This window comes from Diceros bicornis, chromosome 15, assembly GCF_020826845.1.
Source record: "Diceros bicornis minor isolate mBicDic1 chromosome 15, mDicBic1.mat.cur, whole genome shotgun sequence".
In the NCBI taxonomy this organism is placed as follows: Eukaryota; Metazoa; Chordata; class Mammalia; order Perissodactyla; family Rhinocerotidae; genus Diceros; species Diceros bicornis.
In genome coordinates, this window is record NC_080754.1 from 66,657,360 (window position 1) to 66,669,833 (window position 12,474).

The 12,474-nt window shown below is 39.8% G+C and overlaps 1 long non-coding RNA gene across 5 annotated transcripts in view; it reads right to left on the bottom strand.

The window, feature by feature from the left end:
• LOC131415041 (uncharacterized) overlaps nt 1-10,568 on the bottom strand; it is a 73,206-nt gene extending 62,638 nt beyond the window's left edge. For 2 of the 5 annotated variants that reach the window (XR_009222317.1, XR_009222318.1), the window contains exon 1: nt 10,333-10,568. This is a non-coding gene — a long non-coding RNA (uncharacterized LOC131415041). The remainder of the gene's footprint in view (nt 1-10,332) is intronic. The other 3 variants (XR_009222319.1, XR_009222316.1, XR_009222315.1) reach the window with 2 other exon arrangements.
• Nucleotides 10,569-12,474: the final 1,906 nt, after the last annotated feature.

The following is a 12,474-nucleotide window of genomic DNA, read 5'->3' on the forward strand; positions in this document are numbered from 1 at the left end:
AGGACTTCCAGCACCATGTGGAAGAAGAACAGCCATCCTTGTCCTGCTCCTGATCTGAAGAAAAATCATTCAGTCTTTCATTATGAAGTATAACGTCAGCCGTAGGTTATGTAGATGCTCTTTATCAAGTTGAGTAAATTCTCCTCTATTCCTAATTTTCTGAGAGTTTTTGATCAGATGCTGGATTTTGTCACATGCTTCATGACACTGAGTGATATGATCACTTGGATTTTTCTTCTTTATCCTCTTCATATAGTGTATCACACTAATTGATTTTCAAATATTGAACCGGGCTTGCATCCCTGGAAGAAACTTTAGTTGTTTGTGATACACAATTCTTTGTATATATTGCTGAATTCTGTTTGCTAATATTTGGATAAGGATTTTTGCATCTATATTCATGAAAGTTGTTGGTTTAATGACTTTTTCTGGCTTTAATATCAGGTTAAAACTAACTTTATAAAATGAACTGGGAAGTATTCTCTCCCCTTCTATCTTCTGGAAAATAAAATAAACGAAATAAAAAACTCAATGGATGGCTCCATAGTGGACAGGACGGGTCAGAGGAAAGAATCAGTAGAATGGAAGACAGAATCATCAAAATTACACACTCTGAACAACAGAGAGAGAATAAACATAAAAATAAACAGAAGCTTAGAAGTCTGTGGTAGTATGACAAAAGAGCTAACAATCGTGTCATGAGAGTTCCAGACAAAGAGGAGAATAAGAGCTGAGCTGAAAAAGTACTTGAAGGAAAAAAAGGCTAAAAATTTCTGTGCTGTTTGTCTGCAGTAGAACAGTTATTGTCTAAAAGTTTTGTCTTGCTAGGCTCTCTATTTCCTGATCTTTTCACTAGAGAGAGCAGGCTTCTGCTGCATTTCTTTTTTCTCTGCCATTGGTATTTATGGGAGGCCAGCTTCTCAGGTTCAAGTCTGTGATATAAGTCAAAAAGAACACTCAAGGACTTCATTACCATGTCATTCCTTGTGTCCCAAAGTCCCTAGCGGATCTGTCCTCTTCTTGCCATCTTCCAGAGGCTATGTTTATTTTATACATAATGTCCAGGGTCTTTCATTGTACTTAGTGGGAAGAATAGGGAAAATTATATCAACTCCATCTTCCCAGAAGCAGAAGTTAATCTAAATTTTTAGAAAGATCATTCTCACTACTGTGGGAATAATCACCTGTAATTAGGCAAATGTTGAAGCAAGGAGACCTGTTAAAAGGGTAATGAAATGATCCAGGGGAAAGATAATGGTAGCTTGGGGCCAGGGTGATAGCAGTGGAGCTGGTAAGAAGTTGTTAGATCCTGAGTATATATTGTGAAGAAAGTGCAGAGTGCATTTCTGAGTATATTACACACAGGATACGAGAGAAAGAAAGGAGTCACAGATGATTACCAGGGTTTTAGCCTGACAAGTAGAAGAATGGAGTTGCCATCAACTAAATTAGAGAAAGCTGAGGAAGGAGCTGGTTATGGTAAAAGAATGATAATAGAGTTGACTTTCAAGTGTGAAGTAAGAGGTGCCCATCACACAGCCACATGGCAGCGTTAGGTAGGCAGATGAACATAAGCCTGGAGTTTAGGGGCTGGGGTTCAGGCTACAAAGATATATTTAAGGTTCTTCAGGACATAGGTGGTATTTAAAGCCATGAAACCACGTGAGATCACTGAGGGATGAGGCAGAAAGAGAAGAGTACCAAGGATGTAACCCTGGGCTCTCCAACAAGGATTGGGATATGGGAAGGAGCCAGCAGAGATCTTGAAATGATGCAACAGAAAGCTAGGAGAAAAGCTAGGATAGAGGTGTGTCCTATAAATCAAGTAAAGAAAGTGTCCTAAGGAGGAGAAAGCAATGACCTAGATTCAGATGCAGCTGATAGGTCAAGTAATATGAAGACTGAGACTAAATCAGTGGATTTAGCAAAGTCGAAAAGGCCTTTGGTGACTGTGACAAAGCTGTTGCTGTGGAGTAATAGGGGAAATTCAGATGTAGTGAGTTCAACAAAAGATACAAAGGAATTAGAGACAATAAATGTAGACCTAAGACTTAGATGATTCACTAACTTCACCTATAACTGAGGATAATGACGCCTTTTCTTCCTTACATTAATCTTTACTGAAGATCTACTTTGGGTTAGACACAGCAAAATAAGGAAATATAAGGGGAATAGGACTTGTAGAGAAAGACATAAAGGTAGTAAGTAGACTGAATTTTAAGAGGACATCATAGACAAATATATTAAATACCACAATGGAATGGCAAATTCTCCACTGGATAGGAAATCAGGACAGAATTCTCCAAGGAGGTGACACTATGTCTTGAAAAGCACTATCATGAGAATCTATGAAGCTCTTCACGTGAAAGCTGTTTAAAAATAAGGTCCTGTAGACCTTGCATAATTAGGAGGATATTAAATTTTAACGAAACTTAGGCAGTTCTGATGGCATCACTGGCAGGGAAAGATCTCAGCTTAACTCTTAAGAGAGATGGAGAATTACTCAGTTCAGTTAACAAGGTCCTTTAAGGCAAAAGAATATGAGTGGGCAGTGCTATAGTTTAATTCTCCATCACTAATATTTATAAAATGTCTTAGAGGAGGTTAAATGCATGTCATGCTATGGAATAAAAACACAGAAAAGTCATTCCCCAACAAAGAAAATAAACAGAAAACACCAATGCATATCCCTCCCACTCTTCACCATAGCAGCTTGTTGGCTTAAACATTCTGAGTATTGCAAACCATCATCCTAACATTACAAGCAAAGACCAAATGACATACTTTAAAAAAAAGGCAATGAAATAAGCCAGTCACAAAAGGACAGATCATGGTTGATTCCACTTGCATGAAGTACCTAGAGTAGTCAAATTCATACAGACAGAAAGCAGAGTGGTGGTTTCTGGGGGTAGGGGATGAGAGGAGAGTGTAGAATTATTGTTTAATGGGTACAAAGTTTCAGTTCTGCAAGATGAAAAGAGTTCTAGAGATGGATGGTGGTGACGGTTGTACAACAATGTAAATGTACTTAATATCACTGACCTGTACACTTAAAAATAGGATCATAAATTTTACATCATGCATATTTCACCACAATTTTTAAAAAATAAGAAATGAAACAAAAAACAGAGAGAGGAGACTTTTGCCTCAGCTCATTATGAAGTAACCAGAGTATGACATCCTCTTGCTGTGAACCAGAAAACTCGGGAAAAAAATGTACATGAAACTGATTTCAGACACTGGACAACAGGCTGCATAAGACTGTGATAAGGATAAGCCCTATTATTTGCCCTTTCTTAATGAAACCCCTTTCCAGACTGCATGGCAAGGAGGGGGAACCCAATCAGAACAGCATGGCATACTGAGTAGGTAAAATATATCAGAGCTCAGGGAGGCTAAGGCAGCTGGAGATTGTGGAGAGGAGATATGTAGAAGGCTCTGAAGAGAAGAGAGCTATATAAAAAGAGCTCCAAAAATCTGCGTGGGGGTCCCTTTCATCTGTTGACAAATTCTAAGCAACACATGCAACTCAATGAGGCGAGGCAAAAACTGACCAAGGGGTCAACTGACAAGTTGAACAATATCCATTGCTAAATGTCTCCCAACCCTTTGGATTGGGAGACATTTAGAGTTTTGACCAGTTAGAGCAGAGTCCCAGTTGAACCACCAAGGCAATAAATAAAGACAGCATAAGAGTGGCACCTCAATAGTGGGGCTAAATAAGCCCTAGAGTAAAAGATACTCTGCATCTAACCTAAAAAGCTTAAAATAAAACCTTGAAAAATACCAAGCTGATCTTCCTGAAAGAACAAAGTCCAACACTCTTTAAAGAAAAAATACAAAACCCAGACATTAACTATCATAGTAACAATGTCTACCATCCAATTAAAAGTTACTGGACCTACAAAGAAGAAAGAAAATAAGACCAAAAACAAGGGAAAAACGTAGTCAATAGGAAAAGATCCTGAAAGGCAGATACCATGAACTGTCCAAATAAGGATTTTAAGACAACTGTTATAAATATCTACAAGTATTTAAAAGACAACATGAATATAGTAGGAGGTAAACAAAAGGTATAAAAAAGAACCAGATGGAACTTCTAGAGGTGATGTAAATATATATACATTGGAAATGAAAAATTCAATAAATGAGACCAACAGAGGATTAGATGTGCAGAAGCAAAGGAAGTGGACAGCACAAAAACAGAAATACCTAAATTCAAGTACAGAGAGATAAAAGACTGGGAAACAAGGCTTAGTGACCTGATACCAGGTGAGTAATCACCAAAACAATAACAAAACAATAACCTCTCCTACTAAAGTAGATAGGGACCATCCAGTGATGTCGCCAGTGATGGAGATAAAATGGAGTGGTAAAAAACACAGAACTAATAAAAAAGAGAGAGGAACAAAGAATAGAACAATAAAAAAACCAGTAGTGAGACAGTAGATGTAAACCCAAGTGTATTAATAATTATAATAAATGGAAATGGTCAAAACATTCCAATTAAAAAGCAAAGACAGGGTAAAAGCATAACCTAACAACATGCTGTCTACAATAAAACCTACTTTAAATATAAAGACAAAAAAAGGTTAAAAAAAAAAGAATGGAAAAAGATAAACCATGCAAACACTAACCAGAGATAAAGACATTTGATAATGATAAAAATGTCAATCTATTAAAAAGACATACCAATCCTACATGTGTGTGCACAAAATAACTGACAGAATTAAAAGCAGAAATAAGACAACACTGCTTTCTCTGAACTAGATAAATCATGTAGACAGGAAATCAGTAAGAGAAAAGAAGAAGACCTGAATAATACCATCAATCAATTTGTCCTAACTGAAACTTTTAGAACACTCTAGCCAATAACTGAAGAATACAAACTAATTTCAAGTAAACATGGAAAAGTTTAAAATCATACAAAATATTGTCTGACTACAAAAAATTAAATTAGAAATCAGCAACAGAGAGGTATCTATAAAAACCCTAAATATTTGTAAATAAAACACCATATTTTTAAGAGACTCATGAGGCAAAGAAGACATCAGAAAGAATTTTAGAAACTATTTTAAACTGACTGAAAATGAACATGCAAGAGAGCAAAATACGTGGGATGGTCATAAATTTCAAGGGGCAATGGGAAATAATACAGTCAATCTGGCAAATCATTTGGTAGTTTCTAGTTAAATTTGCAACCACCACATGACCCAGAAGTTGTACTCTTGGGCATTTGTCCCAGAGAATAAAATTGTATGCTCACAGAAAACCCTGTACATGAATGTTAATAGCAGCTTTGCTCTTATTAGCAATACTGGAAGCCATCCAAATGCCCTTCAATAAGTGAGTGTTTGAACAAACTCTGGTACATCCATACAAGGGAATACTACTCAGCAATACAAAGGAATGGACTATTGGCGCAGGCAGCAACCTAGACGTACCTCAAGAACATCACGTTTAGGGGAAAAAAGCTAATCCCCAAAGGCTGCATACTATATGATTCCACTTATACAGTGTTCCCCAAATGACAAACCTAGTGAGATGGACAGCAGATTAGTAGTTTTCAAGGGTTAGGGACGGGGTGGGATGGAGAACAGGTGTGAATACAAAGAGGCAGCACAAGCAGTTCTTTTGTGCTGATGAAACAATTTTGTATCTTGACTGTTCTGGAGGTGGTTACACAAATCTATACCTGGAACAAAACTGCACAGAACTGTACACACACACCCACACACACACACACACACACACAGAAATATGCAGGTTAAAAATATGATGAAAGCTGAAGAATGCCTGTGTTCTAGTTAACAGTATATCAATGTCAATATATAATGTCAATTCCCTGAATTTGGTATTGTACTACAGTTATCTAAGATGCTGCACTGGGGGAAAGTGGCTGAAGAGCACTCAAGATTTTTTATGTTATTTTTGCAACTTCCTGTGAGTCTACAATTATTTCAAAATAAAAAGTTTAAAAAATACGTGGTACACCTAAAGCAGTGCTTAGAGGGAAATTTGTAGGTCTAAATGCTAATATCAGAAGAGAAAAAAGTCCAAAATCAATTACCTTAGCTTCTACCTTAAGAAATTAGAAAAAAAACAGCAGAGTATATCCCAAGTAAGTAGAAGGAAGAAAATAATGAAGTTAAAAATAAAAATCAATAAAAGGAAAAACAGAAAAAAGAATAGAGAAAATCAATGAAAGCAAAATCTATATATTTGAAAAAGTCAATAAAAGTCGATAAAACACTAGCTAGACTGATCAAGAAAAAAGAGACAAGGTACAAATCTCATTAGTGAAAGGAGAGACATCATTATAGATCTTACAATAATGAAAAGGATGATGATGCAATATAAAGAGAAACTATATCCCTAAACTTGATAACTTAGAAAAAAATCAATACTTTGCAAAACACAAATTACTAAAATTGACTCAGGACACAAAAATATGAAAAGTTTTAGAAAACTAAATTCTTAAATCTTCCCACAAAGAAAACTTGAGGCCTGGATGAAATCTATCCAAAATTTAAGGAAAAAAAAGAATACAATCTGACAAAAACTCTTTCAGAAAATGGAGGAGGAAATAGGGCCCAATACATTTATTCCATCACAAAACCAATCAAAGGCACTACAAAAAAAGACAACTACTGAACAATTTCCCTTGTGATCACAGATGTAAAACTCCTTTAAAAAGTAACAGCAAATAAAACTCAGGAAGATAGATAGATAGATAGATAGATAGATGAAAAAGATAATCCATTTAGGACCAAGTGGGGTTCAACCTAGGAATGCAAGTTTGGTTTAACATTCAAAATTCAATAAATGCACTTCAATATATTAACAGAACAAAGGAAAAATAACCTATGATTATCTCAGCAAATGCAGAAAATCATTTGACAAAATTCAACACACATTCATGATAAATTTAAAATTTAGAAAACAAGAAGGGCCAGCCCAGTGGCGTAGTGGTTAAGTTTGTGTGCTCTGCTTCGGCAGCCTGGAATTTAAGGGTTTGGATCCTGGTCATGGACCTACACACTGCTCATCAATCCATGCTGTGGCGGTGTCCCATATACAAAGTAGAGGAAGATTGGCACAGATGTTCACTCAGGGACAATCTTCCTCAAGCAAAAAGAGGAAGATTGGTAACAGATGTCAGCTTAAGGCCAATCTTCCTCAAAAAAAAAAAAAATTTAGAAAACAAGAAAAAGAAGGAAATTTCCTCAAGCTGATAAAGGGATCTATGAAAAATGTACAGTTAACACTATAAGTAATGATGAATGACTGAACTCTTTTCCCCTACAATAAAGAACAGGGCAAGAAGATCCACTCTCACCACTTCTATTCAATATTACACTGGAGGTCCTAGACAATAAGGTGGGAAAAACAAATGAAAGGCATACGTGTTGGAAAGGAGTAAGTAAAACCATCTTTATTTGCAGATGACAAAATCACGGGGAAAAAGGTTATTAAAACTACTAAGTGACTTTAGGGGGCTGGCTGGGTGGCGTAGCTGTTAAGTGCGTGAGCTCCACTTTGGCGGCCCAGGGTTTGCAGGTTTGGACCCCGGGCGTGCACTGACACACCGTTTGTCAAGCCATGCTGCTGTGGCAGCATCCCATATAAAGTAGAGGAAGATGGGCATGGATGTTAGCCCAAACCAATTTTCCTCAGCAAAAAGAGGCGGCTTGGCATCGGATGTTAGCTCAGGGCTGGTCTTCCTCACAAAAAAAAAAAAAAAAGTTAAAAAAATAAACTACTAAGTGACTTTAGCTAAGTTGAACATGTAAGTTCAGTATGCAAAAAAACCCTCTATTTCTATGTACTAGCTAAAAATTAGAAATGAAAATCTTTAAAAACTATCATTTATAATAGCATCCAAAAACATGAAACATTTGAGGAGATAAATTTAATAAAATATGTGTAAGATATGTGATTCCACTTCAAGAAGCTAAAAAAAAAAGACCAAAGTAAACCCAAAAGAAGTAGAAGGAAAGAAAGAAGGAGCAGAAATCAACAAAATTTAAAAGAGACATGGAGAAAAATAATCAAGCTAAAGGTGGGTTCCTTGAAAAGATCAACAAAATGCACAAATTATAAACTCATATCTAGAATGATCAAGATAAAATAAATAATGAGGGTATAAATCATCGATATTAAGAATGAAAGAGGAATTATCTCTACAGGTCCTACAGACAATGAAAGGATACTAAGAGAATATCCTAAACAACTTTAGCCAACAAATTCAACAACTTAGTGGAATTGGTAAAATTCCTTTAAAGACAACTCCCAAAGCTCATTCAAGAAGAAACAGTTAACCTATATAGGCTCATATCTATTACATTAGTTGAATTCCTAGTTAAAATCTGTAAGCTCAGAGGGCTACACTGGTAAGTTCTACCAAACATTTCAGAAAGGAATAATACTGATTCTACAAAATGAGGTCTCATTTTAGGAGACCATTTTAAGTTTTTGATACCAAAACCAGATGAAAACATTATAAGAAAACAAACCTAAAGACCATACCCCTCATGTAACTAGACACTAAAATCTTTAAAATATGCTCAAATAAAATCTAAAAATTTTTTATTTATTAAAAAATTTTTTTTATTGATGTCATAACAGTTTATAACACTGTGAGATTCCAGTTGTACATTATTATTTGTCAGTCACCATATAAATGTGCCCCTCATCCCTTTAGAAATATTTTAAAAGAATAAACATCACAACCAAAGAGGTTTATCAAAAGAATGCAAGGTTGGTTTAACATTCAAGATTGTTCATTAACAGAATACAAGAGAAAAACCAGATGATCATCTCCATAGAAGCAGAAAAACGTTTGACAGTATTTAGCACCCACTGCTGATAAAAATACTCAGCAAACTAGGGAGAAGAATTTTCTCAACCTGATAAAGGACACCTACCAGAAATCCTATAGCTAACTTTATACTTCAAGATTAAATATTGAACACTTTCCTCCTAAGACCAGCAACAAGGCAAGGATGTCCACTCTCACCATTGCTATTGAACACTGTGCTGATACTCACAACATGGATGAATCTCAAAATTATTCCGCTGAGTGAAAGAAACCAGAGAGAAAAAGGGCACACAGGGCATGACTACACTAATACAAAATGCAACTACTCTAAAATGAGAAAAAGTATGTCTGTGTTTTCCTGGAACCCAGAGGCAGAGCAAGGAACGGACTGCAAAGGGACACAAGGAATTTTTTGGGGGGTGATGGAAATGCTCTGTGTTATGGCTGTACACAACTGTCAAACTCATCAAACTGTATATCTTAAATGGAAGAAATTTATTTTATGTAAATCATTCTTCAATAAGTTTGATAAGAAAAAATGATCAATACGTTTAAAAACAGAAAGAGAGAAATTAATGGATGAAAACGAAGAAATTCAACAGTCTTGGAGTCTGTAGAAAAGTAATCAAATAGACATTCCATCACTGAAAAATATAATATCTGCAATTAAGAAGTTATTGGGGGCCAGCCCCAGTGGTCTAGTGGTTAAGTTCTGTGTGCTCCACTTCAGCAGCCTGGGTTCGATTCCTGGGCGCAGACCCACACCACTGTCTGTCAGTGGCCATGCTGTGGCAGCTCACAAAAAGAAAAAAAGAGGAAGCTTGGCAACAGATGTTACCTCAGAGCAAACATTCCTCAGGAAAAAAAAAAGTTACTGGATGCTTTAAAAGTAAAGCAGCCAGAAGTGATGAAATAATTAGAAAAACTCAGGGCCAATAAAAAATATCTAAACTTTCAGATATTTGGATCTGAAACTGAAGTTCAGAGAGAAGAAAATATAAAAAAAGAATGAAAACAAAGTACAGAGCAAAAGAAAGATGTGGGACAAGGTCAACAAGTTCCACATCTGTGTAACCAGAAAGACAGGAAAAAGGAGGCAATAGCAGCCTTTGAATGAATAACGACTGAGAATTTCCCAAACCTGATGAAAGACTCAATGCACCATTCAAAAAGTTCTGTGAGCCCCCAGTAGGACAGATAAAAAACACATGCACGTGCACAGGTACCGAGACAGAACATCCTAAAATCGGGCAAAGAAAAAAGCACATCACTTTTATAGGAACAAGAAAAAACCAAAAGGCTGCCAACGATTTTTCGACCCGGGTCCCTGCCCTGACCCCGGCACCACCCCGATCCCAGGCCTGGCCCCCATCTCAACTCCACCCCTGACTCCCGATCCCAGGCTCCGCCCGGGAACCCGGCTCGACCCTGACCCCTGACCCCAGACCCGGTCCCTGACCCCCGCCCCTCTCCAGCCCCGCCCCCCTCCAGCCCCGCCCCCAACCACTCACCTGTCCCGCGGCAGAGAGCGTTTCCTCGGCGGGCCGGCGGGAGGCCGGAGCGGGGCTCAGGGGGTAGAGACGGGGCAATGGGGTGGGCAGAGGCAGAGTCCGAGGCCATCGAGGTAGCAGCGGAGCCTGAAGAGACCTAGTCCGAGAGGACTAAGGAGACTGAAACTGAGGCACTGAAGCGACTGAAGCAGTGGTAGCGGCACCTCGCCATCAGACCAAGACGTCCCCTGCGGCGCCACCCCGCCGCCTCTGCGCCGCTGACCAGTCCCGAGGCGCACAGCGCTGCTGGCCCCGCCCCCCGCGCAATCGGAAAGAAACCAATGAGCGTCAAGGGGGCGGGAACGGGGGAGGTGCCAAAGGGGATCGGGGGCGGGACTGACAATTGGGGCGGGGAGGAGGCTGGGTCTTCAGCGGGTTGGTCACTGGCCCTCAGATGGGCCATGGGGGGTTAGGGGGGTGTGTGTGTGTGGGGGGGGGGGGGGTCCGCTGGTCGTAGGCGGGGCCAGTGCAGGGCCGGAGCCCAAGGCGTGGCGGGGCCATAAATGGAACGGAGTGGGGCTAGGGCGGGGGTTCACTGGAGGGGGCGTGGCCTGGTGTGGGACGGCTCTGGCGGAGGCGGTGGGGCCACGAATGGGGGCGGAGACGGACCCTTGCACGTGGCGGGGGGCCTGGGCGTGGCTGGGCAGGCCCCGGGGAGGAGGCGGGCCACAGGTGGGGCAGGGGCGGGTGTCTGGCCGAGGCGTGGCCTGAGCGGCCCCACCCTTTTCCTCTCCTCGTGGACCGGGTCCTGCAGTGGTCGATAAAGCGGGCAGTCCTCCCGGATTTCGGGGCCTGGTCCCGAGACCCCGCCCTGCCCAGCTCCTCCCCACCTTCCCCAACCCGGCCCCGTCGTCCTCCCGCCTGCCGAGCAGCTCCCGCCCCTCCCCCGGCTGGGCTCCGACGTCCCCCTACAGCGAACCCGGCCCTCTACTTGTCCTGGCCCCTTGGCAGGTGTCCCCTTTTTTCTCCGCACCGCGGAATCCGTGTGTTGGGAGGTCCATGCCCCTCTGCCCGCCCTGGCCAACCCAGGGAACGGTGGGCTTGTGTATCCGCCTTCCCAGGTGCCTGTTCGAAACAACTGTCCGCAGTGGCTTATTCTTCCTCCTCTGTGTCCCTGAGTGACTGTTTTTGAGAAGAATAGGCTCTGATTAACAAATCAATCTTCTGTGATTACATATAAATATAAAATCATTTACTCTTTACAGAAAACATTTTACCTATGAGGAAACTTAGGCACAAAGATGTGGATTAAGCTTGCCAACATAGTAAACGGCAAACCCAGAGTTGCAGGAGGCGTTCTGTCTCCACGTCTCCTGCTCTAAGCTCCTACGCTGTATGGCCAGAGTTCTAGACTGGTCCTTCATGCCCTGCCATTGTATACATTGCCCCTCCTGGGGCCACAATATTTTTGAGCTAGTATATAGGATTCTCAGAATCTTACTGCATTTGATCATTCTTTAATTTTTAAAAGCATGCTTTTTCAATTTACAAGACACGGTACAAACACGTTGAGGGAGTCTTTGTCCATACCTAAACTTGACCACTGTTTCTTTGGTGTACTTAATCTAGTCTATACACACTTCTGTCATGGAAGCAGGCACAGGGTTTGGAAATACACGAGTGTAGACATGGGATGCCAGCTAAATCAGTGCTTAGAGGTGAATTTATAGCCTTCAATGAGTAAATTAGAATAGAAGAAAGACTGATATCATTAATCTCAGCTTCCTTCCCAAGAACCAAAAAACAGCTATCAAACTGGAAGAATATGAGATTAAGGCAACAGTAAAATTAAGAGCAGAAATCAATGGCATAGAAAAATACAATAGAAGCAAATCAACAATGCTAAAAGTTGTTTTGTTGATGTTAATAAAATCAATAAACCTCTAGCAAAACAGATGGAAAAAAAAGAAAAGAAACTAAATTACCAATATCAGGAATCAAAACATGGGCATCCTCTACAAGACCCACAGACATTAACAACATACTAAGCAGATTTTATGAAATATTTATTATAAAAATTTCACAACAGAGATCAAAATGGACCACATTCAAAAAAACAACTTATCGAAACTGACATACACAGGAAAAAACATAAAATGGGAA